The sequence below is a fragment of the Solanum dulcamara genome, chromosome 5 (assembly GCF_947179165.1).
Source record: "Solanum dulcamara chromosome 5, daSolDulc1.2, whole genome shotgun sequence".
Taxonomy (NCBI): domain Eukaryota; kingdom Viridiplantae; phylum Streptophyta; class Magnoliopsida; order Solanales; family Solanaceae; genus Solanum; species Solanum dulcamara.
In genome coordinates, this window is record NC_077241.1 from 60443900 (window position 1) to 60450780 (window position 6881).

At 32.7% G+C, this 6881-nt stretch overlaps 1 long non-coding RNA gene across 1 annotated transcript; it reads left to right on the forward strand.

Annotated features, from left to right (window-relative positions):
- Window positions 1-1174: 1174 nt before the first annotated feature.
- On the forward strand, window positions 1175-1739 carry LOC129888347 (uncharacterized). Its single transcript, XR_008766636.1, has 2 exons — window positions 1175-1348; window positions 1424-1739. It is a non-coding gene; the product is annotated as an uncharacterized LOC129888347 (long non-coding RNA).
- Window positions 1740-6881: the final 5142 nt, after the last annotated feature.

Below are 6881 nucleotides of genomic sequence, written 5' to 3' on the forward strand. Positions count from 1 at the left end.
ATAGAAACATGTCTGAATTCAAAATGTATTACAATTGTCATTTATATTTATTTCTTTTATTACTGAAAAGATATTATAATATACAATTTTCCCTATAATTATCATACGCTTTAATAAAAATTTTGAAAAAGAAAATAATCTTCATATTTTCCAAGAAAATAAATTTTAGTCTTCACCAAACATCTTTAAACATTAAGATATAAGTTCCAGAGATAATCTCAATTGTTTATAATAATACCCAATCCAAAATCAAGTCTTAAATTAGGATAATTGAAATTTAAAGAGAGAGAGATTGAAAGTAATGTTATAAATGGTGAATCATATTCTACTATTATAAGTGGTAATTATGAGGTTAGTATATAGTGTATGTAAAAATCCCTAACATAAATACCATTCTACGTACACTATTTGAAGAAAAATTGGAGTAAAGCTTCTTTTTGTTCATCTCAATAAGTCTGTACAAAAAAGGGTCCAAATAAACCCAAAATACAAAAGGGAGAAAAACACTTATATTTCAAAAAGAGAAAATATTTATCCTTAAAATGTTTCATTACTTTCATGTCTTCTTTTTATTTTAAAAAGACATAAATTTATTTTAAAATTCGCTCGCTGACATCATGTTAACGTCAGCGCCCACCCTATATGATATCGATATGATATCAATATACCGACTGAGTATCACAGAAGATTAAATTTAGTCATCTAGGATACCAATATGGTATCAATATACCGACTGGGTATAACAAATAATATATTTTCTACTAATTTAGAATTTAATAAATAAGATTTTGAATTTAATAATTTTCTCTTAATTGTTTTATTTTTATTTATTAAAAAAAGAGTCAAATCTTATATGATACCGATAGGGCATCAATCTAGCGACAGAATATCACGGAGAATTAAGGTCAGTCCTATATGATACCGATATGCTATCAATATACCAATGGAGTATCGCAGGGAATTAATTCGTAGGAGTGATGCTGCCGTCATGCACGAAATAAGAAAGGTGAAAATGGAGTAAGAGAGTAAATAATTTGTGCCACGGGTCCATTAAGGGTAAATTGTTTGGATTTAATCCAATTTAAATAAATAGTTTCACAATTAAGTCTATTTTGTTCAGTTTTTCTAATACAAAAAGACAAATAAATTAACTAAGGCTCATTCCAATCCATCCCCTTTCTTTTATATATCCACCGAAAACCTAGGGTTTTTCATTTTGAGCTTTTGACTATTTCCTTTTACATCGCCGCTTGAAGCTGTTGCTAGCCTGAATTTTCGTTTCTTCTTGCTTTGTGTCATCTACACTTATTATGATGTTGATACCTCCATTCCTTCTAAGCTCACAGAAGTACTTGCTTTTATTCATTGTTTTGCTTTGTTTTTTTCCTTCATTTTTCTCTTAACTTTTCTTTCTTCTCTGCAGAGTTGCACTCCAGTGATACAATAGGTTCCTAGGTGGAATCGGTAGAGGTGCCAAGTTTGGTGAGCTTGTATTGATGCTTTGTGCAAGTTTCCTGCCTTATCCTTCTTACATTCTCCTTCTTTCTCAGTATCTTGACTTCATCCTTGTTTCTTCAGTTGAAGCAGTTGCGGAGACACCAGAATGCTCTTGACCTTTCTTGCAAATAGGGGTGGACATTCGATCGGTTTGACTTGATTTGGAAAGTTCGATTCGATTTTTCGGTGTTCGATCTAGTAAAAATAAAAATTGAAATCGAATTGAGATTAATTCGGTTCGATTCTATTTTTTTTAAAATTTGATTTGATTTATTTTGGTTCGATTTTTCGATTTGCACTTATCATATTAAAAAATTCTAAGATTAGCATATTATTAAAAGACAGAAAAAAATGAAAAAAACAAAGATGAAATGAAAATATTTTAAGCTATGCAACTAAAACTAGATGAATCTAAACTAAGTAGAAAAGTCTATTTAGTACGGAGTATTTAGAATCTTGTTATTTATGAAAAAAATAAGATATTTTAAAAAAATAAAAAATGGTAAAAAAATAATTTTTTGATGATATGATTGGTCTTGACTTCAGTGGAAAAGCCCATTTAATTGCTTGTTGGACATAAAGAAATTGATAATAAGGAAAATGAAAAAGTTACAAATTACATAAATTCAATTTTTCGGTTAACCATTTTTTTTAAAATGATAACCCAATCGAATTATCGAAATTTTAAAATTTAAAATCAAACATGACGGATTAAACCAAAAAATCAAAATCAAAATTAAAAAAATGCAGTTCGATCAGTTTTTTTGATTTGAACCAAATTATGCTCAGCCCTACTTGCAAATCTTTTTCTAAACCACTGCTCTTTATTTCTCCTTTGACTCTAAGTCCATGTGTTTTGCTGGTGTCACTTTTTGTAAGCTCACGTAGCCTAGGCTAGGTAGCTTAGTTCTCACAGTTATAAATACCCTTATGTGGTAACAACTCTCTCTGTAAATATCAACATACACTACTATATTTCAATCTTTTTACCAATTTAATTGTCCCTAATATCCCCAAGCCCATTCCATTCTATCTAAACTTATTTTGTTTTCTCCCCACCCATAATATCAACAACAACAACAACATATTCATTGAAATTTCATAACTAGGTCTGTGAAGGGTAGAATGTACGCAAACCTTACTACTATCTCGTGGAGGTAGAGAGACTGTTTTCAAAAGATCATCGAATCAGATGCAGCAATTCCAAATACATAGAATAAAATATATCAAGTCATATAAAAATAATGCAAAGTCTACCAACAACAAAATAGTACACTAATCGAAACACAATAAACAACATACCTGGATAGAGTATTGAAAACAATAATAAATAATGATGGATATCAAAAATAAAAACTATAGTAATGCAATTAGTACAGTGGCAACACCAACTACCCTAAGTAAGACAACACTATACACTACCTGCTAACCTTCTACTCCAGTATGTGTCCTCCACATCCTCCTATCTAAGGTCATATCCTAGATAATTTGAAACTTTCATATCCTGTCTTATCACCCCTCTTCAATACTTCTACGTTCTGCCTCTGCCTCTTCTCGTACCCTCTATAACCAACCTCTCATCACACTCTTTGGTGCATCCACACATTTCCTTTTTAAATGTCCAAACCATTTCAGTCGCGCTTTTCTCATCTTGTCCACCACGGAGTCACTCCCACCTTATTCTGAATATCCTCATTTCTAATCTTATCGCACCTAGTATAAACACACATCCATGTCAACATCCTCAACTACGCAACATGCATCTGCTGAATATGAGAGTTTTTGATTGACCAGTATTTCATTTCATATAACAATGTCGGTCTAACCACCACTTTATAGAACTTACCTTTTAGTTTTAGTGGTATATTTTTACCACACAAGACTCCAGAGGTAAGCCTTCATTTCATCCATGCCACACCAATTCAATGTGTGATATTCTTGTTGATGTCTCCACTCCCTCCTTGGATTATAGACCCAAGGTACTTGAATCTGTCTCCCCTAGGAATATTTTATGTGTCAAGCCTCACTTTCATGCCTTTCTCATGCATCGCCTCACTAAATTTACATTCAACGTACTTTATCTTGGTCATGCTCAACCTGAAACCTTTAGTCTCTAAAGTTTCTCTCCACACCTCAAGCTTACCATTAACTCCATTGCGTGTCTTATCAATCAAAACTATGTCATATGCAAATAATTTACATTAAGGCACCTTATCTTGAATGTCTCGCGTCAATTCATCCATCACCAAGATAAATAGAAATAAACTAAGAGTTATCTCTAATGTAACCCATCTCTACCAAAGAGTGCTCTGAGTCTTCTCCCACCATTCTTACTCACATTTTAGCTCCTTTGTACATGTTCTTTATCGCCCTAATATATGACACCAATACACCTCTTGCCTTCGGAATTCGCCATAATACTTCACTCAGAACTTCATTGTAGGCCTTCTCAAGATAAATGAACACCATATGTAGGTCTTTTTTCTTTTTTCGATACTTGTCCATCAATCTCCTCACAAAATTAATGGCTTATGTGGTTGATTGCCCTGGTATGAATTAAACTAATTCACAAATATAGACACACTCCTTCTCATCCTCATCTCCACCACTCTCTCTCAAACTTTAATAGTGTGGCTTAGCAACTTAAATACCCCTACCCTACCCATAATATCAAAGGATAAATTAGACAAAATATCCATTAGGTTATATTTCTTACACAAAAAAATGTTTTATTTTTTAAAAATAAGTCACTTATTATAATAAATGGCCATTCGACACTTTTGTCTTACAAAATTTATCCCGTCTTCTTCTTCTTCTTCTTCTTCTTATCTTCTTCTATATCTTCTTCTCTTAGATGCATTTAGAATCTAATTTCAACTCCTCAACTCAAACTCAGAATAAACATTTTTATAAAAGAAATACTTAACTCGTTTATACTCAAAATACTCATTTTCAAAAATAATTAAAAGACTTCTCAAACTCAACTCATGCTTAAACTATTTTTAAATCATAGATGAAAAATAATCATTCTTTAAACTCAAAAATAGTGTATAAATAGTTTATGCAAAATGTTCATAATCATTTATTTAAAACTCCTTCTCAAAGATCGTTTATTTTCAAAATATTCATAAGACTCCAACCAAATCGAATTATCCAAATCACATATCACATAATCACATTAGAATCCAATCTACTTCATCACACAACATCCTTATCAACGAACCTCTTCATTCACATCATCGTCAAACATCATCATCGCATCATCATCAAGTATCATCATCACATCATAACTATTCCATTTAATTCTTTTCATTCCAATCAATACACGTACACAAACCATCCATCTCAAACTCAAGACAAATTATAACCAAAGGAAATCTCATCTTGGGTTCATGTGAATGAATACATGAATCCATACTCTGAACAAAACTCAACTCAAGAACACCATCAATACATATGAATTTATATACAAAAATTCATTTGTAGTCAACAATATGAAATATCACTATTTAGTCATTCAAGTCATGAAAATCATCATTCAATTAATAATAAAAAAAATATTCTATAGTTTAGAAAATTCAAGAAAATCTTCATAGAAGTTTCAAACCTTTCACAATCTTCATCCAACATATATATGGGGCATATGGAAGAACTCAATCCATATTTTAGGTTAGCCTTACATACCTTAGAGTAGATTTTGAAGAAACCTTGTTGTTGGGTCTTCAATGGGAAGCTTGAATCCTTGAGCTTTTGAGGGCAAATCTTGTTGGAGATGTTTGGAAGAGAAGAGGGGATGAAGATTAGGGTTTTTGAGAGGTGAGGAGGCTGAAAATATCATCCCAAAATGTTCCAATTTGGGTATATATAATTAGGGAAAAAGTCCAAGTTGCCCTCTTCAAAAATCTGAAAAACTGGGAAAAAATCTTGTTGGCGCTATAGTGGCGCGTCGCGCCACTGCAGCACCAAGCCAAAATAGGCTTAAAACCCTGCACATCTAATAGTGGCACGTCACGCCACTGGAGCGCCAAGCCTAAATTTCCTGCAGTGGTCGCCCAGGCCTAAAATTCCTGTAGTACTAGTCTGTAGTAAAATGGTCATAACTTTTGACTCCGAACTCCAAAAATTACAATCTTGGTGGAGTTGGAAAGAAAACTAAAAGACCTTTAATTTGGTAGGTCGTGGTCCACCCAGTTCATTATAACCTAGGAGATATGATCGTTTGAAGTTGACCCTTATACTAACTCATCCGAAAACTAATCGATTGGAACTCTTTGGACTCGATTTGGCGTTGGAGATCCCTTATGACCCCTAAACACATCTAACACACTTAAAATACTTAGGAATTAATCCTAATTATATATAATTACAAGTCCTTCGGTTCGAGGCTACACACACGTGAAGAAATATTAGAGTCTTTGCGAAGTTTTTTCCGGGGTGTTACAGCATGATTCTAATGGCTCATTTAATTTGACTTGAATTACCATATAACTTTAATACATGGTGTGGTTTTAGTAGCTTATTTATTTGACTTGGATCACCACATCAATTAGATTATTTTCTTAAATTTAATATAATCTAAATTAATTTACGAATTTAAATCCAATATAATTCTAATGCTTACAGCTGCATCTCTTATTGCATATCATTTAAAGTATTGCATTATTTTACTTCATGCTTTATTGAGTTGAGTCATTTCATAGTGAGTCCCTTGAGTTAAGTTGTATGAGATTGAGTATTGTTGATTGTGTTCCTTCCCAACTATTTTACATTACTCGTACATTTTATGTACTGACGTCATTTGACCTGCATCATTTTATGATGCAGACACATGTATTAGAGATCATCGACTGGTGTATCATTGAGGATCTACTTCTCCAGTTTTGGTGAGACCTCTTTGCATTCGGTAGAGCTCCTTTCTTTTCAGTCATTTCTTTATTATTTAGTAGTTGTTTGAGGTAGTCATGGACTTGTCTCGGCACATTCTTATGAGTCAGTTAGAGGCTTCATAGACAGAATAGATTTGAGTAGAAGAATTCTTTCAGTGTTTATTTTTAAACCATAATTTTATTATTAAGTTTATGATGTTGAGTTACATTATCCTTTGAGTATTTTTAATCTATTATTTATTGACGATGATGTTTCAAAATGCCCACTTGAGTTAATTATCTATTGAGTCGAGCCTTCCATTGAGTGATTGAATGAGTGATGATAACAAGTGGTTCGCTTAGAGCCAGCGATGGTCTTCGAGTGCCGACCACATTTAGGGTACCCTCTCGGGGTGTGATAATTTAATCCATTTGAGAGTGAGGTTTCTTGATTCACTTTATAAAATCGACCCTAAAAGGGTCCACCTGCATGGTTCCACCTTCAGAACCACTACCTTT